We start from the raw sequence: 25,103 nt of genomic DNA on the forward strand, positions 1-25,103 counted from the left end.
ATGGGGGATCCTGTAGCCAAACAAATGAATATATAATATATACATATATATGTATATATGTGTGTGTGTGTGTGTGTGTGTGTATATATATATATATATATATATATATATATATATATATCCTATTAGTTCTGTCCCTCTAGAGAACCCTGACTAATACAGATCTTTAATCTTAAAAACTTCAGATACTCTGCCTGGTAGTAGCAGTCACGAAAGATTCCCTTCTGGGTTTATAGCAGTAGGTAACCATAGTAATATCCTCTTGATGGAGAGAATCAAGTTAAGCATGTAACTCTCATGGCCTGGAGATTTTTCATTGCTGCAATGTGAGAGGAAAGCTTTAAACTAGGTCATCCACCCCCGCCCCTATCTCTCACGCTCCCTTGCCCTTCCAGGATTTTCCTGTGTTGGGCCCTAGCCTGAGTGCCAAGAACAGAATCAGGTCAAGGCAGTCTATACATAATGTATGGATCATCTGGGAATAAGGTTTCTACCTAAAGCAAAAAGCCCCAGTTGTCTGAGTTTAAATTAACTATTCATTTGTTTGGCTACAGGATCCCCCATCAAACAATGGGCAAGTTATAATTCTAAATGGACCCAGCAGACAAAGCGGGATCCCTTTCTCTAGCTGTGCAATTAACCAGAGGGAGTTCTCAGTTACCCAGTTAGTGAATAGGCACTTGTTAAGCTGTACCAAGATAAAGCGTACACAGAACCAATATTTCCTGCAACCCTGACTGTGCTCCCCCAACCGCTCCATGGTCATTGGCATTGCTCCATGACAGATGATTAAACAGAAACTTGGAGATGGGACTTAACCTGTTCAAGGCAACCCGGCAGAAGCCAGAGTGGACTCCTGGGTCTTTCTGCTATGCTGCTCCTGTGTCCTGGAGAACCAAGTCTATCATGCATGAAACAAGGCAATCCAGTTTTTCACCGAGGGCAGTTCTGAAAACAGCTGAGTAAACTGACCACTGCATAAGATGGTGCTTTCCTCATAAAAACACTGTTTGAGTTGGGAGTTTGTTACTGATTCAGATCTTGACACAGATGATAAAAATCTCATATAAATAAAGTTATTACAAATAGATACCCTTATAATACTTTGTTAGTAAAACTATGCTCAGTGTTTATGAGACAGGCCTGAACACATGGTAGATATTAATTACACAAGCAGGCCTATTCCACTGCAAAATTTTTTATGCAACATGACAAACTTTACTATGTCTTCAATAAAATTTAAAACCAATATGCTAACAATGGTGAATGATGAACTTGTTTTTTGTGTGTGTGTGTGGAGATGGAGTTTTTGCTCTTGTTGCCCAGACTTGGGTGCAGTGGCACAATCTTGGCTCACTGCAACCTCTGCCTCCCAGCTTCAAGCGATTCTCTTGCCTCAGCCTTCCAAGTAGCTGGGATTACAGGCACCCGCCACCATGCCCCACTGATTTTTTTGTATTTTTAGTACAGACGAGGTTTCACCATGTTGGCCAGGCTAGTCTTGAACTCCTGATCTCAGGTGATCTGCTCATCTTGGCCTCCCAAAGTGCTGGGATTACAGGTGTGAGCCACCGTGCCCAGCCTACTGTACATTTTATTAGAAATGCTTTTGTGTGTGTTAAGAAAAGCCCTGGGAAAAAAATTCAAATGGCTTTGGATTATTTATAAAAGCTGGGCTGCAAAAGCTTCTTAGGCTGATAAGCAACTTCAGCAAAGTCTCAGGATACAAAATCAATGTGCAAAAATTGCTAGCATGTCTATACACCAACAACAGGCAAGCTGGAACCAAATCATGAATGAACTTCCTTTCACAATTGCCACAAAAGGAATAAAATACCTAGGAATACAGCTAACAAGGGAAGTGAAGGACCTCTTCAAGGAGAACTACAAACCACTGCTCAAGAAATCAGAGATGACACAAACAAATGGAAAAACATTCCATGCTCATAGATAGGAAAAATTAATATTGTGAAAATGGCCATATTGCCCAAAGCAATTTATGGATTCAATTATATTTCATTAAACTACCATTGACATTCTTCACAGAATTAGTAAAAACTATTTTAAAATTCATATGGAACCAAAAAAATAGTTCAAATAGCCAAGACAATCCTAAGAAAAAAGAACAAAGCTGGAAGCATCATGCTATCTGACTTCAAACTATACTACAGGGCTACAGTAACCAAAACAGCATGGTACTGATACAAAAGCAGACACATAGACCAATGAAACAGAATAGAGAACCCAGAAGTAAGACCTTACACCTACGACCATCTGATCTTTAAAAACCTGACAAAAAAAAGCAATGGAGAAGGGATTCCCTACTTAATAAATGGTGCTGGGAGAACTGGCTAGCCAAATACAGAAAATTGAAACTGACTCCTTCCTTACACCATATACAAAAATTAACTCAAGATAGATTAAAGACTTAAATGTGAAACCCAAACTATAAAAACCCTGGAAGAAAACCTAGGCAATACCATTCAGGATATAGGCACAGGCAAAGGTTTCATGACGAAGACACCAAAAGCAATCGCAACGAAAGCAAAAATTGACAAATGGGATCTAATTAAACTAAAGAGTTTCTGCACAGCAAAAGAAACTATCAACACAGTAAGCAGACAACCTCCAGAATGGGAGAAAATTTTTGCAATCTACACATCTGACAAAGTTATAATATCCAGCATCTATAAGGAACTTAAACAAATTTACAAGAGAAAAACAAAGAACCCCAAAAGTGGGCAAAGGACATGAACAGACACTTTTCAAAAGAAGACATACATGTAGCCAACAAACATACGAAAAAAAGCTCAACATTACTGATCATTAGAGAAACGCAAATCAAAACCACAGTGAGATACCATCTCACACCAATCAGAATGGCTATTATTATAAAAACTCAAAAAACAACAGATACTGGTGAGGTTGTTGAGAAGAAGGAAGGCTTTTACATTGTTGGCGGGAGTGTTTATTATAAAGATACATGCATGCATATGTTCATTGCAGCACTATTCACGATAGCAAAGACATGGAATCAACCTAAATGCCCATCAATGATATACTGGTTATAGAAAATGTGTTACAAATACACCATGGAATACTAGGCAGCCATAAAAAGGGATGAGATTATGTCCTTTGCAGGGACATGTATGGAGCTAGAGACCATTATTCTTAGCAAACTAATGCAGGAACAAAAACCCAAATACTGCATGTTCTCATAAGTGGGAGCTAAATGATGAGAACACATGGACACATGGGGCCTGTTGGAGGGTAGGGGGTAGGAAGAGGGAGAGCATCAGGAAGAATAGCTAATGGATGCTGGGCTTAATACCTGGACGATGGGATGATCTGTGCAGCAAACCACCACGGCACACATTTACCTGTGTAACAAACCTGCACATCCTGTACATGTACTCCTGAACCTAAAATAAAAGTTGGAAATTTTTAAAAAATGCAGGCTGAGATTTTGTATATAACTCCTAATTTCTTTTTTTCTTTTTTTTTTTTTTGAGACGGAGTCTCGCTCTGTCACCCAGGCTGGAGTGCAGTGATTCTATCTTAGCTTACTGCAACCTCTGCCTCCCAGGTTCAAGCGATTCTCATGCCTCAGCCTCCCGAGTACCTGGGACTGCAGGCGCGCACCACTGCGCCAGGCTAATTTTTGTATTTTTTAGCAGAGACCAAGTTTCGCCATCTTGGCCAGGTTGGTCTCGAACTCCTGACCTCACATGATCTGCCCGCCTCGGCCTCCCAAAGTGTTGGGATTACAGGCATGAGCCACCGTGCCCAGCCTCATTTCTTTTTGATCAGGTTCTTACTCTCCATGAACAGGGTCCACAAATCGGTGTTAGCGATCTTTGAACTGCTTGAAATTGTATGCCACGTGTGTTGAGGATACATACATATTTTTCGGGAATCCCTAGCTTTCATTAGATCTTCAAAGGCCTCTGTAATGCAGTCACAAGTCTGAATCACTTATGTCTTCAGTTTTTTTTTTTTTTCTGTTGCAAGCAGTGAAATCAAAATTACTCCACTGACTTTAGAGGAATGTTCTGAGTGGGAATAATTTTTTTAAAGTAGCCTGGTTTTCTGTTTTTGGAAGTGATTGAACTATTAATAAAATATCTGAAGGGCTTCCTCCCCATAAAACAACTGGATCCTCGGGGTGGGGTTAGGAGAATGCTTTATTTAAAAAAAAAAAAAAAAAAAAAAAAGACAGGGTCTTCGGCCGGGCACGGTGGCTCAGGCCTGTAATCTCAGCACTTTGAGAGGCCGAGGCGGGCGGATTGCCTAAACTCAGGAGTTCGAGACCACCTGGGCAACATGGGGAAACCCTGTCTCTACTAAAATACAAACAATTAGCCTGGCGTGGTGGTGTGCTTCTGTAATCCCAGCTACTTGGGAGGCTGAGGCAGGAGAATTGCTTGAAACCGGGAGGCGGAGGTTTCAGTGAGCCGAGATGGTGCCACTGCACTCCTGCACTCCAGCCTGGGTGACATAGCGAGACTCCGTCTCCAAAAAAAAAAAAAAAAAAGCAAAAAAACCCACAGGGTCTTCCTTTGTCTGCCACGATGATAGCTCACTGCAGCCTTGACCTCTTGTGCTCAAGGCACCCTCCCACCTCTGCCTCCTGAGTACAGGCGTGTGCCATCATGCTTCACTAATTTTTACATTTTTGGTAGAGATAGGGTCTTGCTATGTTGCACAGGTTGGTCTGGAACTCCTGGCCTCAAGCAGTCCTCCTGCCTTGGCCTCCCAAAGTGCTGGGATTACAGACGTGAACCACCGCACCCAGATTCCCCCCCGACCCCCAAAAAATGCTTTTAATGCATTGCTCGCTTCCCCTCCACTAAAATCAAACCAACAACAACAAAGTCGTGGCGCTGAGACTGCGGTAGGGAGCCAAGGAGCGCAAAGGAAAGGTCGCGCTGCCTTCAGGGCAAAGGCTCACGTCGGCTGCTACTGGGAAGCCTGCCGTGGGGCCAGTGACGATGTCGGGGGATTGGATCCAAGACTCCACATAAGCTTAAGTCTCTCTAAGGGACTGCGTATTGTCACTGCCATCCCCTTTTGAGGTCTCGGCATCGCAGAGAAGGCGGGAACTACATTTCCCAGAATCCTCTGCCACGTGGGGCTTCCGCAGAGCCTGCAAATGAGAAGCCCTTGTGAGAGATCTGGAATGCAGGCGAAAGGGAGAGGGCGCAAGTTTGCACAGGTGCTGCAGGCGGACGCATAGACAGACACGCATTCGCTGCAGCTTCTGGATGTGCTTCTTGATTGTCAGCTGCAGTGGTGTTGCAACCTGAGTGAGTAGGTGGGAGCCTCCCGGAGGCCCTTGAGATTAGAGCGGCCTCAGAGCAAGCCCTTGAGTTCCACCCACTTGGGTGCTGCCGACTGAAGTGCCGCGGCAGGCTCTTACCTTTGCTCCCGCAGCCTCCCAATGGTTGTATAAACCTCTATTTCCCTGTATCCAAAACCTAGGTACTTGGCATGCTAATGATGTATTTCTTGCCTCTTGTTTCCAAATTCACTTTTTAATACCTGTTCTGTGATAATGGGCAAAATTCCTTTAAACGTATCTCCTTATGGTGAGCATAGCAAGCCTTTTCAGTAGAAGGCCCCGGAAGGCCATTTAGGGGAGGAAGACGCTTCTCCTGCTGGCTCTGGCGCTGTATCTTCGATGACTGGTGAGGGTGAGAGGCCGTCCGGTGGTGCACTATCCCAGTCAAGCATCCAGGACACTGTCCCTCGGTGACCTCAAAGCCTCAGCCCGGCCTGGTACTCACCTGCCTGTGGCCCTCCAACATGGACAGTGGCTGCTTCAGGTCTTCCGCCCCCAGTGGTGCCTTAACTCCTCTGCATCTGCATGCTCCCCTGCCTGATTGTCACCTGGGCCCCAGAAGGTTGTTTCTTTCCTGTCCAGTGACTGAGGACAAGCTCTGGGCCAGGCCACCTTGTGAACTTCTCTGCCATTCAGTGGGCAGCAACCACATCTCCAATGAGGTCTGAACCCCAGCTCTGGGGAGGGGAGCCCTCTCAAAATTTGTCCAACCTTAGGTAGTTTCTCTTAGCCCTATAGTTCTCTCGACATCTTGTAGTTACTTTTTAATCATCGATTAATCGATATATATATATATATATTTATTTATTTATTTTTAGACACAGACTCGCTCTGTCACCCAGGCTGGAGTGCAGTGGCACGATCTCGGCTCAATGCAACCTTTGCCTCCTGGGTTCAAGTGATTCTCCTGCTTCAGCCTCCCAAGTAGCTGGGATTACAGGTATGCACCACCATGCCCAGCTAATTTTTTTTGTACTTTTAGTAGAGATGGGGTTTCACCATGTTGGCTAGGGTGGTCTCAAACTCCTGACCTCAAGTGATCCACCCACCTTGGCCTCCTGAAGTGCTGGGATTACAGGTGTGAGCCACCGTGCCTGGCTTCTTTATGTTAAATTTAATTTGTTTAAATCACTGTGTAGTTTCTGTCCTTTGTTTGGACACAGATGGATACATTTGGAATACATAGGGCACAGGGCTTCTGTTTTCCTAATCAGACACTGACTGACAGAGGCTAACATAGCTCTGTATCTGTCAACACCCTGGCACCCGGAAGAAGCAAATGTACATGCTATTTGGGGTTTACTCTCCTGCTTAGGTCCTTGGAACCCATTTATTCATTCAACAACGATTTGTTAAGCACCTGTTAGATTTCAGTCATGGTTCTAGATGATGGGAATATAGCAATGAATGAAACAAAAGTCCTTCCTTGCATTTCCCCAGGAATGTATCAAACACAGAAGAAAACAAGCCACCATGAATGAGAACAGATGACAAAAAATAACACATTTAGAGCCCTAAGCTTTTTGGTTATTGAAATGATTGAATAGCAGATTTAAAATAACTAGGTAGGAAATGTTTAAATAAATAAAACATGGTATCACAGGAAAAAGCAAGGGATGAAAAAGACAAACAATAACACGTGTTGGTGAAGATGTGGACAAATTGGAACTTCCATATATTCCTGGTGGGATTATAAAATGGCACAGGCCCTTTGGAAAATAGTCCAGCAGGTCCTCAAACTGTTAAATACAGAGTTAGTACATGACCCAGCAACTCCGCTTTTAGGTATAGGACCAAGAGCTCTGAAAAAAAAGTCCACAGAAAAACTTACACATGAATGTTCATAGGAGCATTATTCATAATAGCCAACAAGTGAGAACAACTCCAAAATCCATCAACTTGTAAATAAATAAATTATGGTATACAAATTCAGTGGACTATTATACAGCTATAAGAAGGCACTAAGTACTGATGTAACATGGTTCAACCTTGGAAACATTATGCTAAGTGAAAAATGCAAGTCATAAAAGGCCATATGCTGTATTAGGCCATTTATATGAAATGTCCAGAATAGGCAAATCTACAGAGACAGAAAGTAGACATAATGGGGATAGAAGGAAGTTGATAGTGATGGCTAATGGATACAGGATTCCTCTTTGGGTTGGTATAAATGTTCTGGCATTAAGTAGTGGTAATGACTTCACAACTTCTGTGAATATACTAAAAACCACTGAATTATATACTTCAAAAGGGTGAATTTTATGACAAGTGAATTATATCTCAATAAAGCTATTATTTAAGAAAATAAGGCAAAGACCTTTGCAATTGATCAGACGTATCTGAAAAATAAGCAAATAGAAATTTTAGAGCTTAACAATTTGTTGACATTAAAACTGAATGGAGGCCAGGCACAATGGCTCATACCTGTAATCCTAGCACTTTGGGAGGCAGGGTGGGAGGATCACTTGAGGCTAGGAGTTCAAGACCAGCCTGGGCAACATAGTGAGACCCCTATCTCTACAAAAAAAATAAAAAATAAAAAATTAGCCGCTGTTGTGGCATGCTCCTGTAGTTCCAGCTACTGAGGAACCTGAAGCTGGAGGGATCCCTTGAGCCCAAAAGGTCAGGGCTGCAGTGAGCCACGACTGTGCCACCAAACCCCAGCTTGGGCAACAGAGACCCCATCTCTAAAAACAAAATGAAACAAAACAAAACAACAATAACAAAAACTCAGTGGACAGGCTAAACAATAGAAGCTGAATAGTGAATTGGTAAACCAAAAGACAGATTGACAAAATTACCTAAAATGCAGCACAGGTTGCTAAGGAGATGACAAACATGAAGGAAGAGTTAAGAGAAGAAAGGGTAGAATGAGAAAGTCTAAAAAATATCCAATCAGAATCCCAGAAGGAGAGAGTAGAGAGAATAAGAGAGAAGCAATATTTGAAAAGCTAACTACTGGATAAGAATTTCCAGATCTAATAAAAGACATGAGCCCACAGATAAAAGACAGCACATATCAAGAAGTGCCTCACAGCCTGGTGTGGTGGCGCACGCCTGTAATCCCAGCACTTTGGGCGGCCGAGGCGGGGGGATCACAAGGTCAGGAGTTCGAGACCAGCCTGGCCAATATGGTGAAACCCCGTCTCTACTAAAAATACAAAAATTAGCTGAGCGTGGTGGTGGGTGCCTGTAGTCCCAGGTACTTGGGAGGCTGAGGCAGGAGAATTACTTGAACCCAGGAGGCAGAGGTTGCAGTGAGCCAAGATTGTGCCACTGCACTCCAGCCTGGATGACAGAATGAGACTCTGTCTCAAAAAAAAGAAGTGGGTCACGCCTGTAATCCCAGCACTTTGGGAGGCCAAGGCAAGCAGATCACGAGGTCAGGAGATTGAGACCATCCTGGGCAACATGGTGAAACCCTATCTCCACTAAAAATACAAAAATTAGCTGGGTATGGTGGCACATGCCTGTAATCCCAGCTACTCGGGAGGCTGAGGCAGGAGAGTCACTTGAATCAGGGAGTCGGAGGTTGCAGTGAGTCCAGATCGCGCCACTGCACTCCAGCTGGCGACAGAGTGAGACTCTGTCTCAAAAAAAAAAAAAAAGAAAGAAAGAAACCCACATCTGGACATGGTGTAGAGAAACCACAAAGCTCCAAAAGCAAAGATCTTAAAAGTAGCCAGAGAGAAAAGAAACCTTGTTTACAAAGAAACAAAAACTATATGGTGGCAGCAACAGTGAATTTAGAAGACAGAAAAATATCTTCAAAGTGTTAAGAGAAAGTTAACCCAGAATTGTGTGCCAGCAAAACTGTCTTTCAAAAATGCATGTAAAATAGAAACATGAAGGTGAAATAGGAACATTTCAGAATAAAACCGAGAGATTTTACCACTAACAGGCCTTAACTAAAACAATTTCTGGAAGATATACTTTAGGAGGAAGGAAAATGATCGCAGAAGAAGGGAAACATTTCTAAAAATATATAACTTATCATTGCAATGCAAGAAAGAATGATGAGCAAATCAATTATTAAGTATGTAAATAATTCCAAAAATTGTCTGCAAAAACTTATAATGAAAGGTGATGATGGTGTATAATTTGTGGGGTTAAAAAAGGACAGAAACAAATACTGGACAATAATATTTATAGATGGGGGAATAAGGCCCGAGGTTGGTGGGGAGAGTTAGACTATTCTAAGTTCTTTGTATTCTTCTTAGAGAAGGTTCAAGTATTTGTTCACTTTAGATGTTGTTAAATGTGCATGGTAAAATTTCAAGGGTAATCACTAAAAACAGAAAATGTGTAACTTCCATACCAGTAAAAAGTAAAATAGAATAAGAAAACAAAAACCCAATGCAGAAGAAAAAGGAAAAAAATAAGTTTAAAAAAGGAAAACAAATGGAAAGCCAAAAAAGGGTATGGTAAAAATCTAAATATATCAGTAATCACAATAAGTATAAATGGACTAAACAATAAACTAAAAGACACATTCTTAGACCTAAATTAAAAAAAAACTAGACATACCTAAAATAAAAGGACACAGAAAAGATGAAAGTAAAATGATGAAAAAAGATATAACAGGCAATACTGTTAGGTTGGTGAAAAAGAAACTGTGGTTTTTGCTATTACTTTTGTGCCAACCTGAAGTTAAAAGAAAGTTGGTGTAACTATATTGTCATTTGACAAAATAGACTATAAGAGATAAATAAGGACTTTATACAATGATAAAAGGTTTTATTTATCAGGAAGATGTAATAGTTCTAAAGTTGTGGGTACCTACTAAAATAGCATCCAAATATATAAAATAAAAATTTATAGAATTATGAAATGAAATTGACTAATCCACAGACATAGTGGGGTATTTCAATACAATGCTCCCAATTATTGATGAGTCAAGAAAGATTTGAATAACACAATTCACTAGCTTAATTTAGTGAATTTAGTGAATAAATTACCCTGCATTCAACAATCAAGGAACAGGCATTCTTTTCAAGGACACTTGGAATATTTTTAAAAATTGACCATATAAAAGGCCATAAAACCAGCCTCAACAAATTTCAAGAATCTGATTTACATAAACCACATTTTATAATCCGCAATCATAGATTTAACTTAAGCAACCAAATTAGAAGTGCATAAAAGAAAAAGAAGTGACACATCCACTAGGTTTTGGAAATTAGGAAGTATACTTCTAAATAACTTGTAAGTCAAGTAAGGAATCATAAAAGAAATAAAAAGTTGAACAGAATCAATGATAAAAATTACACTTATCAGGACTTATGGATGCAGGAAAAATAGTAATTCAGGGAAATTTATAGCTTTAGCTGCTTTCATTAGAAAAGAAAAAAGACTGAAAATTAATAAGCTAGGCTTCACTGTAAGAAGAAAAAAACTCCCAACAGAATAAACCCAAAGAAAGCATAAGGAAAGAGATAATAAATATAAAGGAAAAATTAATGAAGCAGAAAACAAACATGCAATAGAGATGATCAACAAGCCAAGGCCAGGCCAGGCGCAGTGGCTCACGCCTGTAATCTCAGCACTTTGGGAGGCTAAGGCAGGTGGATCACTTGAGGTCAGGAGTTTGAGACCAGCCTGGCCAACATGGTGAAACTCTGTCTCTACTAAAAATACAAAAAAAATTATCTGGGCATGGTGGCACATGCTTGTAATCCCAGCTACTTGGGAAGCTGAGGCAGAAGGATTGCTTGAACCCAGGAAGCAGAGGTTGCCCTGAGCTGAGATCGTGCCACTGCACTGCAGCGTGGGCAACAGAGCGAGACTCTGTCTAAGTAAATAAATATATAAATAAAATAAAATAACAAGCCAGAGGAGGGCCAGATAAAATAGATAAATGTTGGGCAACATTCCTTTAAAAAAAAAGGGGGACAGGGCCGGGTGCGGTGGCTCACGGCTGTAATCCCAGCACTTTGGGAGGCCGAGAGAGGCGGATCACTTGAGGTTGGGAGTTCGAGACCACCCTGGCCAATGTGGTGAAACCCTGTCTCTACTAAAAATACAAAAATTAGCTGGGCGTGGTGGTGGGTGCCTGTAATCCCAGCTACTCAGGAGGCTGAGACAGGAGAATCGCTTGAACCCTGGAGGTGGAGATTACAGTGAGCCGAGATCGCACCACTACACTCCAGCCTGGGTGACAGAGGGAGCCTCCATCTCCCAAAAAAAAAAAAAAAACACACAGTAGCATTCACAAATAAGCAAGAATATGAATGAAGAACAGAAGAAAGCTGCAAATATGGAAGAGATGAAAAAGATAAACATGCCATAAATAACATTATGCTAGTAAATTTCAAAATTTATTAGAAAGGGAAACATTTCTAAAAACATATAACTTATCAAAGCTGCATCAAGAAAGCCTGGAGACTTCCAGTCCAAAACTGGTGGTGTAGAAGCAAGCTGGCTACATTCCTTCCCACAGAAAACCAAAAACAAATACACAGTGCTGAGATGATCAGCACTATGCCAGCAATATTCCAGAACCCAAATATGAGGGTGAGGCAGTTCCTGGAGTCATAGAGAAGTGAAAAAGCTCTGAGCAGTCAGTAAGATAAATGGATTTCTACATCCATGACTCCCCTCCCTATAATCTGCCCAGCACCAAGTGTGTGGGAAATTTCCCAACTCAACGATTTCTGCACTGGAAAAAGTGAGATTGAGGTGGACGACTAGCTTTCCCACCATTGTGGGTTTCCTGGCAGGAGACCTTGCCTCTGCCTCAACCCATGGGAAGCATCATGATTGCCTGAAGGAAGAAATATCTCTGAGGACACTGAGAGACCAAGGAGGGAGGTGGGGATACTATCCCTAGCCCTAGAAACATGGTTCTGTAATTCGGCCAAAGAAGACACCAAATCAGAGTGGCTGTTAGCAGCACCACACTGTAGCAGCTGCATTCCACAGGTCTCCTGGGCACTAATCCCTAGCCAGCCTATCCATACTGCCAGGATATCTGGTCTGGGACCTCCCCCATTTGGAACTTCAGTGTTCCAATTGTTTATTAGAGCCAAGGCAAACCTGGGCTTAAGAAATCATCTAGTGCCAAAAAGGAGGTAGCGACCTAGTGGAAAATAAACAAACAAATAAGAAATTCAGCAGTATATTACAAAGACTCTATAAGCAAACATACCCAATAAAAAGCAAAACAGGCCACACAGAGAAGACTAGAATAAATAAATAATCCTTCAATGCAAAGATGTAGATGTATATCCACAAGAAACAACAGGAAACAGGAAACCATGAGCACCCCAAACAGACAAAGCATGGAACCAGTGATGGCCCTAAGAAGATGGCAATATGTGAGCTCTCTGACCAAGAATTCAAAATAGCAGTTTTAAGGAAACTCAGCGATCTACAAGATAATACAGAAAATCAATTCGGAATTTATTAAATTTAACAAAGATTGAAATTTTAAAAAATCAAATCTTGGAACTGAGAAATACATTTGCTAAATCAAAAAATTCATTAGAGACTCTCAACAGCAGAATGGATCAAGCAGAGGAAAGAATCCATAATCTCAAAGATAGGCTATTTGAAATTACACAGAGGAGAAAAAAGAAAAAAAGAATACAAAGGAATGAAGATTGCCGACAAGATATGGGAAATTGCCTCAAAAGATCAAATCTAATAATTATTGGTGTTCAAGAGGGAGTTGAGCAAGAACAAGGGGTACAGAACTTACTTAAATAAATAATGAGACTCCATCTCAAAATAAATAAATAAATAAGGAAAAGAAAAATAAGTGCTTAAATAAAATATTTTGTCAGAAAAATATAAACTAATGCCTTTTTGTTCACGTGACTTTAGTAACCTTTTGGAAATAAAGACAGTTTTAAAGATTATTGGTAAAATAAAATGTCTTGAAAGTGTAGACATTTGGTTTAAATTAAGGTCAGATATCAGACTTGCTAAATGCTTTAAGGTCAAACTGTTTCTTTGACTTTTGAAAGTGGTTTGATTTACCTACTTTGGAGCATTAGATGATAGGTAAGGCCTGGGGACATGTGGAGAGCCATGCCCACCAGCTATGCTAAGAGTCAGACCTTATCTTCATTTCTGTCTAATGTCCTAAGCTCCACCCCAGTACATAATTGAAATTGCTTACTTACCAGGTTTTTCACTAAAAATAAAAGTTGCTAAGCGTTAACATTGTAATATGTAGTTGAGACGACTGCAGAAACAGTTTTACATACAAGGTGTATGGGGAATGTGCTTTTGGTAAAAGACTGTAAGAAGTCACAGAAATACGGCTTTTGTTAAAGGGAATGTAATTTTGTCTAGTTCAGAGGGTTTTAAACATTGTCCTAACCTAAAAGAGTAATGGAACAAAACTGAAGGTTTAAGCAAAGTGAAAAGGGTTTGTAAAACCCTTTTAAAATTCTGTGAGTATAAACAAGTTGGCTAAGATTTAAAAGGAATTATTTAGCTTTTTTCCTTAGGTTAAAACACTGAAATCATACTGATATGGGGCCAGAATCTCGGCCTACTTTTCCGAATAACAGAGTTTTCTTAGAAAATTAATCTGCTGTTTGATGGAAAATTGTAAAGGGTTCTAAAAAGTTCATGAAAATCTTACCTTATGGTCAAACTAATTAAGACTGGATAGATATAAAATTTTATTTAAAAAACTAGCTTTGGCTGGGTGCGGTGGCTCATGCCTGTAATTCTAGTGCTTTGGGAGGCCAAGGTGGGTGGATCACCTGAGGTCAAGAATTCGACACCAGCCTGGCCAACATGGTGAAACCGCATCTCTACTAAAAGTACAAAAATTAGCCAGGCATGGTGGCATGCACCTATAATCCCAGCTACTGAGGAGGCTGAGGCAAGAGTATCGCTTGAACCCAGGAGGCAGAGGTTGCAGTGAGCCGATATTGCGCCACTGCACTCCATCCTGGGTGATAGAGCAAGACTCTATCTCAAAAAAAAAAAAAAAAAACCACAAAAAAAAGGATGGGCATGGTGGCTCATGCCTGTAATCCCAGCACTTTGGGAGGCTGAGGTGGGCGGATCACAAGGTCAGGAGATCGAGACCATCCTGGCTAACACAGTGAAACCCCGTCTCTACTAAAAATACAAAAAAAATTAGCCGGGCCTGGTGGTGGGCGCCTATAGTCCCAGCTACTCGGGAGGCTGAGGCAGGAGAATGGAGTGAACCCGAGAGGCGGACTTTGCAGTGAGTTGAGATGGGGCCACTGTACTCCAGCCTGGGTGACAGAGGGAGACTCCATCTCAAAAAGATCAGAAAACAAAAAACAAAAAAAACCAAAAAAAACTAGCTTTAACATTAAAGATGCACTAATGCAAAATAATAATAATAACAGAAAACTTTCCAAAGCTCAAGAAAGTTATAAATATCCAAGGACAGAAAGATCAGAGAACACCAAGCAGTTTTCACCCAGGTAAGACTACCCTAAGGCATATAATAATCAAACTCTCAAAAGTCAAGGACACAGAAAGGATCCTAAAAGCAGCAATATAAAATAAGCAAATAACACATAAGGGGATTCCAGTTCATCTGGCAACAAGACTTCAACAGAAACCATAAAGCCAGGAAGGAATGGGACAGCATTTTCAAAGTGCTGAAAGAAAAAAAAAACTGCCATCCAAGAATACTGTATCCAACAAAGCCATCCTTTAAATATGAAGGAAAGATAGTCTTTCTCTGACAAACAAAAGCTAAGAGAATTCACCATCCCCAGACCCGTCTTAAAAGAAATGCTAAATGGAGTTCTTCAATCTGAAAGAAAAAAACACTAATGTGCCAAAAGAAAACATTTGAAAGCATAAAACCTACTGGTAAAATTAAGAACAAAGACAACCCCAGAATACTCCAATACTCTAATTAAGATGTAAAATTCACTCATAACTCTAATATAAAGCCTAGAAGAGAAATCTATCAAAAACAGTAGCAGCTACAGCAACCTGTTAAGAGACAGGCAATAGTGGCCAGGCACAGTGGTTCATGCCAGCACTTTCAGAGGCCAAGGTGGGTGGATCACTTGAGGTCAGGAGTTCGAGTCCAGCCTGACCAACATGGTGAAACGCTGTCTCTACTAAAAATACAAAAATCAGCCAGGTGTGATGGTGCACACCTGTAATCCCACCTACTTGGGACGCTGAGGCAGGAGAATCACTGGGTTGCAAGGAGCTATTGCACCATTGCACTCCAGCTTGGGTGACAGAGCAAGACTCTGACAAAAAAAAAAAAAAAAAAAAAGAGAGAGAGAGGCAATATAAAAATATGTGAATTGAGACAACAAATAGTCAAAATGTGGGGAGATGGAGTTAAAGTGCAGAGGTTTTTTTTTTTTTTGGTTTTGCTTTATTTCTGCTCTTTTTTGTGATCTAAGGTAAGTTATCATCTCTTTAAAATAAGTTATCAGTTTTTTTGTAAGCACCATGGTAACCATAATGTAAAACCTATAACAGATACAATAAAAATAAAAGGTGGCCATGCGTGGTGGCTCATGACTGTCATCCCAGCATTTTGGGAGGCTGAGGCTGGCAGGTTGCTTGAACCCAGGAGCTTGAGACGAGCCTGGGCAACATGTTGAAACCTCATCTCTACAAAAAAAGTATAAAAATTAGTTGGGTGTGGTAGCATATTCCTGTAGTCCCAGCTACTTGGGTGGCTGAGGTGGGAGGATCACCTGAGTCGAGGGAAGTTGAGGTTGCAGTGAGCCATGATTGCACCACTGTACTCCAGCCTGGGTGACACAGTGAAACCCTGTCTCAAACAAAACAAAACAAAACAAAACAAAAAACAGAACAACCAGAAAATAAGCAACAAAATGGCAGTAGTAAGTCCTTACTTATCAATAATACACTGAATGTACATGGGTTATTCAATGTTATTATTAAGTTTAATTGGAGAATTCAGTCAATTCTCTAATTAAGAGACAGACAGTGGCTGAATGGATAAACAAGGCCCAACTATATGCTGGGTGATATTAACTAATATGTTATTATCACATGAACACAATCAAGAATAAGAAACCCAACTTACCAATAGAGACACACATAGACTGAAAGTGAAGAGATGGAAAAAGACATTCCATGCAAGTGGAAACCAAAAAAGAACAGGATTAGCTATACTTATATTACATAAAATAGACTACAAGTCAAAGACTGTAAAAAGTGACAAAGAAGATCAATATATAATGATAAAGGGGTCAGTTTAGCAAGAGGATATAACAATTATAAGTATCTATGCACTCAACACTGGAGCACCCAAGTATATTAAGTAAATATTAATCAACCTAAAGGCAGAGATAGACTGTAATACAATACAGTAGGGGACTTCAACACCCCACTTTTCAGTAATAAACAGATCATCCAGACAGAAAATCAACAAAGAAGCATCAGAATTAAACTACACACTAGACCAAATAGGCCTAACTGACGTTTACAGAACATTTCACCCAACTGCTGCAGAATACACATTGTTTTCATAAACACATGTAACATTCTCCAAAGTAGACTATATCTTAGGCTACAAAACAAGTCTGAACAAATTCAATAAAGTAGAAATTATATCAAATATATTTTCTGGCCACAATGGAATAAAACTGGAAATCAATAACAACAGGGATCTCAGAAACTACATAAACACATAGAAATTAAACAACTTACTCCTGAACAACCAATGGGTCAATGAAGAAATTAAAAAGAAAATTAAAAAAATTTTTCAAACAAATCAAAATGGAAATAAACATAACAAAATATATGAGATATGGTAAAAGCAGTACTCAGAGGGAATTTTATAGCAATAAATGCCTACATCAAAAAAGCAGAAAGACTTCAAATAAACAACCTAACAATGCACCTCAAGGAACTAGAAAAACAAGAACAAACCAAACATGTTAGAAGGAAATTATTAGAATGAAAGAAATAATAAATATCAGAGCAGAAATAAATGAAATTAGGCTAAAATATAGAGAAAATCAATGAAATGAAAATTGGTTTTTTGAAAAGATAAACAAAATTAACAGACCATTAACTAGGCTAAGATAAAAGGAGAGAAGTCCCAAATAAATAAAATTAAAAATGGGCTGGGCACGGTGGCTCATGACTGTAATCCTAGCACTTTGGGAGGCCAAGGTGGGCAGATCACTTGAGGTCAGGAGTTCGAGACCAGCCTGGCCAACATAGTGAAACCCTGTCTCTATTAAAAATACAAAAATTAGCCTGGCGTGGTGGTGCATGCCTGTAATCCCAGATACTCGGGAGGCTGAGGCAGGAGAATTGCTTGAAACTGGGAGGTGTTCTAAGCTCTGGAACAAAACAAGGATGCCCACCTCCACTTTTATTCAACATAGTATTGGAAGTCCTGTCCATAGCAATTAGGCAAGAGAAAGAAATAAAGAGAATCCAATTTGGAAAGGAAGAATTCAAATTAGACTTGTACACAGAAGACATGATCTTACATTTAGAAAAACCTAAAGACTCCACCAAAAAACTGTTAGAACTGATAAACAAATGCAGTAAAGTCGCTGGATACAAAATCAACAGACAAAAATCTGTAGCATTTCTATCCAATAATGAACTAGCAGAGGAAGAAATCAAGAAGGCAATCCCATTTATAATAGCTGCAAAAACAAACAAACAACAACAACAACAACAAAACCTAGGAATAAATTTAACCAAAGAGGAGAAAGATCTCTTCAAGGAAAACTACAAAGCACTGAAGAAATAAATTGAAGAGGACACAGCAAAATGGAAAGCTATTCCATGTTCATGGGCTGGAATAGTTAGTTGTTAAAGTGATAATTCCACCCAAAGCAGATTACAGATTTAATGCAATTGCTATCAAAATACCAATGATGTTCTCAACAGAAATAGAAAAAACAATCCTAAAATTCATATGGAACCACAAAAGACCCAGAATAGTGAAAGCAATCCTAAGCAAAACGAACAAACCTGGGTCAGGCATGGTGGCTCATGCCTGTAATCTGAGCACTTTGGGAGGCTGAGCTGGGTGGGTCACCTGAGGTCAGGAGTTCAAAACCAGCCCGGCCAACATGGCAAAACCGTGTCTCTACTAAAAATACAAAATTAGCTGGGTGTGGTGGCACATGCCTGTAATCCTAGCTACTTGGGAGGCTGAGGCAGGAGAATCACTTGAACCTGGGAGGTGGAGGTTGCAGTGAGCTGAGATCGTGCCATTGCACTCCAGCCTGGGCACTAAGAGTGAAACTCAGTCTCAAAAAAAAAAAAAAAAAAAAGAACAAATCTGGAAGCATCACACTAACTGACTTCAAAATATACTACAAAGCTATAGGAACCAAACTAGCATGTTACTGACATAAAAACAGACACATAGACTAATGGAACAGAACAGAGAATCCAGATATAAATAAATGCATTTGCAGCCAATTCATTTTCAACAAATGTGCCAAGAATATACAATGGGGAAAGGATAGTCTTTTCAATAAATGGTGCTGTGAAAATGAAATAACCATATGCAGAAGAATGAACTATACTGCTATCTCTCACCATACACAAAAATCAAATCAAAATAAATCAAAGACTTACATCTAAGACCTAGGCCAGGTGCGGTGGCTCATGCCTGTAATCCCAGCACTTTGGGAAGCCGAGGTGGGCGGATCACGAGGTCAGGAGATTGAGACCATCCTGGCTAACACGGTGAAACCCCGTCTCCACTAAAAAGAAAAATACAAAAAATTAGCCAGGCGTGGTGGCGGGTGCCTGTAGTCCCAGCTACTCGGGAGGCTGAAGCAGGAGAATGGCATTAACCTGGGAGGCGGAGCTTGCAGTGAGCCGAGATTGTGCCACTGCACTCCAGCCTGGGCTACAGAGTGAGACTCTGTCTCATAAAAAAAAAAAAAAACTCTAAGACCTAAAACTATGAAACCACTAGAAGAAAACCTTGGGGAAATGCTCCAGGACATTGGTCAGGGCAAAGATTTTTTTGTGTAAGACCTCAAAGGCACAGACAACAAAACCAAAAATAGACAAACGGGATTACATCAAGCTAAAAATCTTCGCACAGTAAAGGAAACAATCAACTAAGGGGAGATAGCCCAAAGAATAGGAGAAAATATTTGCAAACTATCCATATGACAAGGGGGATTAATAACCAGAATATACAAGGAGCTCAAAGAACTCAATAGCAAAACCAACAACAACAAAAACCAACAACAAAAAAAAAATTCAATTAAAAATGGGCAAAAGATCTGAATTGACATTTGTGATAAAAACATACAAATGGCTGACAGGTATTTTTTAAAATGCTCAACATCACTAATCATCAGGAAAATACAAATCAAAGCTACAATGAAATATTATCTTAGCCTAGTTCGAATGACTTTTATCAAAAAGAAGGAATAACAGAGGCTGGTAAGGATGTGGAGAAAGGGGAACTCTCAAACACTGTTGATGGGAATGTAAATTACCACAGCTGCTATGCAAAGCAATACGGAGGTTCCTCAAAAAGCTAAAAATAGAACTACCATATGATCCAGCAATTCCACCACTGGGTATATATCCAAAAGAGAGGAAATTGATATATTGAAGAGAGATTCGCATTCCCATGTTTGCTGCAGCACTATTCACAATAACCAAAATATGGAATCAACCTAAGTGCCCATCAACTGAATGTATGGATAAAGAAAATGTGGTATAGATATACAATGGAATACTGTTCAGCCATGAAAAAGAATGAAACTCTGTCATTGTAGCAACATAGATAGAACTGGAGGTCATTATGTTGAATGAAGCCAAGCACAGAAAGACAAATATATCTCATGTTTTCACTCACATATGGGAGCTAAAAAGTGAATCTCATAAAGATAGAGAGTAGATTGACAGTAAGGGCGGTGAGGGGATGGAGAGGTTGATTAATGGGTACAAATACACAGTTAGGTAGAAGAAAGAAGACCTGATATTCGATAAGGTGACTGTAGTTAACATTAATCTATTGGACATTTCTTCTTATTATTTTTTTGTGTATGTGACAGAGCCTCACTCTGTTGCCCAGGCTGGAGTGCAATGGCGTGATCTCGGCTCCTGCAACCTCTGCCTCCCGGGTTCAAGCAATTCTCCTGTCTCAGCCTCCCGAGTAGCTGGGATTACAGGTGCAAACAACCAGGCCTGGCTAATTTTTGTATTTTTAGTAGAGACGGGGTTTCACCATGTTGGTCAGGCCGATCTCGAACTCCTGACCTCGTGATCCACCCACCTTGGCCTCCCAAAGTGCTGGGATTACAGGCATGAGTCACTGCGCTGGCCACTATTGGACATTTCAAAATAACTAGAAGAGAATAATTCAAACGTTCCTAGCATAAAGAAAAGATAAATATTTAAGGTGACAGCTATCCCAATGGCCCTGATTTGATTATACAAATGTACCAAATTATCACATGTACCATGAAAATATGTACATCTATTATATATCAATGAAAAATAAAAAAATTAAATTCCTACTGAAGAAAAGAAAGCCCAAGTAGTCCAATAGCTATGGGATAAATTGAATCAGTGGCTTAAAAAAAAAAATCAAGCCAGCTGGTCACAGTGGCTCATGCCTATAATCCCAGCACTTTGGGAGGCTAAGGCAGGCGGATCACGAGGTCAAGAGATCAAGACCATCCTGGTCAACCAACATGGTGAAACCCTGTCTCTACTAAAAATACAAAAATTAGCTGGGCTTAGTGGCGCACGCCTGTAGTCCCAGCTACTAGGGAGGCTGAGGCAAGAGAATCGCTTGAATCTGGGAGGCGGAGGTTGCAGAGAGCCGAGATTGCACCACTGCACTCCAGCCTGGGCGACAGAGTGAGACTCCGTCTCAAAAAAAAAAAAAAAAAAAATCAAGCCTAGATAGTTTTCACGCAATTCGTAGCAGATTTTCATGAAGCTAATGATACCAAACATCATAGCTTATCCTAGCCTAACTTAAACATGCCCAAAACACTCACGTTAGCCTACAGATAGGAAAAGATTAAAATTCAGATTTTTAAGTACAGTTTCTATTGAATGTGAACTACTTTCAAATCACCATAAAGTAAAAAAATCGTAAGTTGGGGACCGTATTTGTATTCTAATTTTATACTAACTCTTACAAAGAATATCAAAAGAAGCATACTTCTTAACTCTGTATGAGGTTAGTATAAACTTGATATAAAACTAATCAAGGACTGTATGAGAAAGGAAATAACAGACCAGAATCTCTGATGAACATGGATGTAAATACTATAAACAAAATATTAAGAAACTGAATCCAACATTATATAATAAAGACAATTTATGATGGCTAAGCTGGATTTATCCAAAGAGTATAAGAATGTAAATCATTCTTATACTCTAACATCAAATCCATAACTTTAGTCCATCACATTAAATGGATTAAAAGAGAAAAGTTATATAATTATCTCAATAGATATAGTAAAGGCATTCAGTAAAAGTTAACATCCATTTATGACAAAAGCTCTTAGTAAAGCCGAAATAAAATGAAACTTCCTATTGTTAAAGGTTATTTTTAAAAAGCCTATAATCTTCATCATTCTTAATGGTAGATCACTGTAAACATTGTTCCATTAAGAGCAGACTAAGACAAGGTCAGGCGCAGTGGCTCACACCTGTAATCCCAGCACTTTGGGAGGCAGAGGCGGGTGGATGGATTGAGCTCAGGAGGTCGAGACCAGGCTGAGCAACATGGCAAAACCCCTTCTCTACAGAAAATACAAAAATTAGCTGGATATGGTGGTGCACACCTGTAATCCCAGCTACTTGGGAGGCTGAGGCAGGAGAACTGCTTGAGCCTGGGGGTTGGAGGTTGCAGTGAACCAAGATCGCCCCACTGCACTCCAGCCTGGGTGACACAGTGAGACACTGTCTCAAAACAAACAAACAAACAAACAGAATAAGGCAAAGATGTCTGCTATCACCCCTTCTAGTCGATAAGGTGAAGGGTAAGACAGAAAACAGTACTGTCATTATTTGTAGGTAATATAATTGCATATATAGAAAACCTCAAAAGAATGTTCAGACAAATTATTAGAATTAATAAGAGAGTCCAGCAAGGTTGTTAACTGCAAAAATGCAAAACTGGAAGAAGGTATTTGTGACATGTAGAACTGACAAAAAGATCTAGCATGTGCGTGTGTGTGTATGTGTATGTGTGTATGTGTGAATCTTTTTTTTTTTTTTTTTTGAGACAGAGTCTTGGTCTGTCACCCAGGCTAGAGTGCAGTGGCATGATCTCAGCTCACCGCAACCTCCGCCTTCCAGGTTCAAGCAATTCTCCTGCCTCAGCCTCCCGAGTAGCTGGGATGTACAGGCATGCACCACCACGCCCGGCTAATTTTGTATTTTTAGTAGAGATAGTGTTTCTCCATGTTGGTCTGGCTCGTTTTGAACTCCCAACCTCAGGTTATCCACCCATCTTGCCCTCCCAAAGTGCTGGGATTACAGGCGTGAGCCACCACACCCGGTCTTGTGTGAATCTTAAAATAAGAAAAAGACAAACCAGTAGGAAGATGAGCAAAATACATGAATAGGCACTTTACCAAAAAAGGAAACATAAATTACCAACAAACATGAAAAGATGCTCAACCTCATTGACAATCAGGTAAATATAAATAAATGCCACAATAAGATAGCATTTTATTCCAACTCTATTGGCAAAAATTAACAAATTTAGTATCAAGTACTGGTGAAGATATGTATCAGTGGAACCTCTTTTATACCAATATTGTGTAAATTGGTACAATCTTGATAAACACTTTGGCAACATTTTGTAAAATTGAACTGGATATATTGCAGGGAAGTTCTTGCACAAGCATAACAATATTCAGTGCAGTACTATTTACCAAAAATTGGGGTCTACCAAATGTCTACTGATAGGAAAATGGAAAAATAGTGATATATTCACAGAGTGCATGTACTATAGCTACACACATCAACCTGGTCAAATATAATGTATGAAAAAGGCAAACTGTGGAAAACTAAATAAAGTCAAACTTGCATAAAGCTCAAACAAGTAAACTAAACAATAACTTGTTTAGTTATATCTATGCCTATGATAAAACTACATATTTTTAAAAATCAAGAATATAGTCAATATGAAATTCAAGCTAGTATTACCTCTGGTGAGGAGGTAGAGCAAGACAGGAAAGGGGAATACAGGTGGATGCATGAATAGGCAGTGTTCTAGTTCTTAAGTTGAATGGCGAGTTTCTAAGTCTTCATTTCATGTTGCATTTGTTCTTTTGATGTATCAAATACTATAGTTTTTAAGAGAGCTGTAGTTTCCCTCTTTCGCCACTACATGGCAGGCTAGCACCTTAGTGAAATAAATCCTGAATGGGAAAGGCTGGTGTAAATGGACATGTACCTAATAGCTTTCTAGCAGCATTCTAATTTCCCCATGCGGATACATATAAAATAGGGCTTGATGTTCTCAGAGTGTTTAAATGCACAACCACGGCATCTCAGGTGTACATCACTGTGGCATGGATCTTGCAGCCACGTGACCGGGTTTTTTGTTTTTATTTTTCCTTTCTTTCTGCCTGGTTATGTAACTATTTTTGCAAACTTAGAAGTGTTTCTGTTTGAATGCTGAGTTTTATTTCTCAGAATGTTCCAATATTTCCCAAGGCATTCATTCCTAAATTAATAACATGGAGCGGGAGGACAGTCCCTCATGGCAATTGACACATCTAACTTGCACTTTTACGTCTAACGTTTTGGTGCTGTGTTTTTCACCACTAGCATTAGAACCACTGTTTAATAATGTCTGATGACACTATTGCAATATGTAAAGTAGTACTTAAAATTTAGTAACAATCAATGTTAAAATAGCAATGCAATAGTCATCAAAATCACTCACAGAAAGTCTGGTGCCAAATAGCTTGTTCACATGATGTGATTGATGTGACAGTGACACAAATGTCGGCAGGTACTTCTTTTTTAGCCGCCTATGCCACCAGTGGCGACACACAAACAGCATAAAGTCTAACTTCTATAAATCTCAAACAAGTAAACTAAACAATATCTTCTTTGGTAATACCTATGCCTATGATAAAACTACATTTTTTTTTTTTTTTTTTTGAGACAGAGTCTCGCTCTGTCGCCCAGGCTGGAGTGCAGTGGCACAAACTCCGCTTGCAGTGGCTCACTGCAAGCTCCGCCTCCCGGGTTCACGCCAATCTCCTGCCTCAGCCTCCCGAGCAGCTGGGAATACAGGCGCCCACCACCGCGCCCAGCTAATTTTTTTTGTATTTTTAGTAGAGACAGGGTTTCACCGTGTTAGCCAGGATGGTCTCGATCTCCTGACCTCGTGATCCACCCGTCTCGGCCTCCCAAAGTGCTGGGATTACAGGCGTGAGCCACCGTGCCCGGCCAAAACTACATATTTTTTTAAAAATCAAGAAAATGGTCGACATGAAATTCAAGCCAGTATTATCTCTGGTGAGGAGAGAGAGCACAATACGAAAGGGGCATAGGGAGCATACAGGTGGATGCATGAGCAGGTAATGTTCTCGTTCTTAAGTTGGATGGTGGTGAGCCACCCACTTGCAGCTTCACTCTAGACTTGCCCTGTCTGCTACCATAGCACTAGACACACGTGGCAAGGGAGCACTTGAAATAAGATGTGCTGTAAGTATGAAATACACACTGGAGTTTGAAGACTTAGTATGAAAAAAGGTCAAATGTCTCTTAATAAATTTTAATGTTGATTACATGTTGAAATGATAATATTTTGAGCAGTGTGAAAAAGAGGTGAGAA

General features: G+C 40.0%; 1 protein-coding gene and 1 long non-coding RNA gene across 3 annotated transcripts in view; one reads left to right on the forward strand and one right to left on the reverse strand.

Annotated features, from left to right (window-relative positions):
• Positions 1–25,103, reverse strand: part of CLN6 (CLN6 transmembrane ER protein) — a 59,555-nt gene that overhangs the window by 31,825 nt on the left and 2,627 nt on the right. The window lies entirely within an intron of this gene.
• On the forward strand, positions 2,907–25,103 carry LOC129393959 (uncharacterized). Its single transcript, XR_008621092.2, has 3 exons — positions 2,907–5,306; positions 6,160–6,281; positions 25,085–25,103. It is a non-coding gene; the product is annotated as an uncharacterized LOC129393959 (long non-coding RNA).

This window comes from Pan paniscus, chromosome 16 (genome assembly GCF_029289425.2).
Source record: "Pan paniscus chromosome 16, NHGRI_mPanPan1-v2.0_pri, whole genome shotgun sequence".
Classification (NCBI taxonomy): Eukaryota; Metazoa; Chordata; class Mammalia; order Primates; family Hominidae; genus Pan; species Pan paniscus.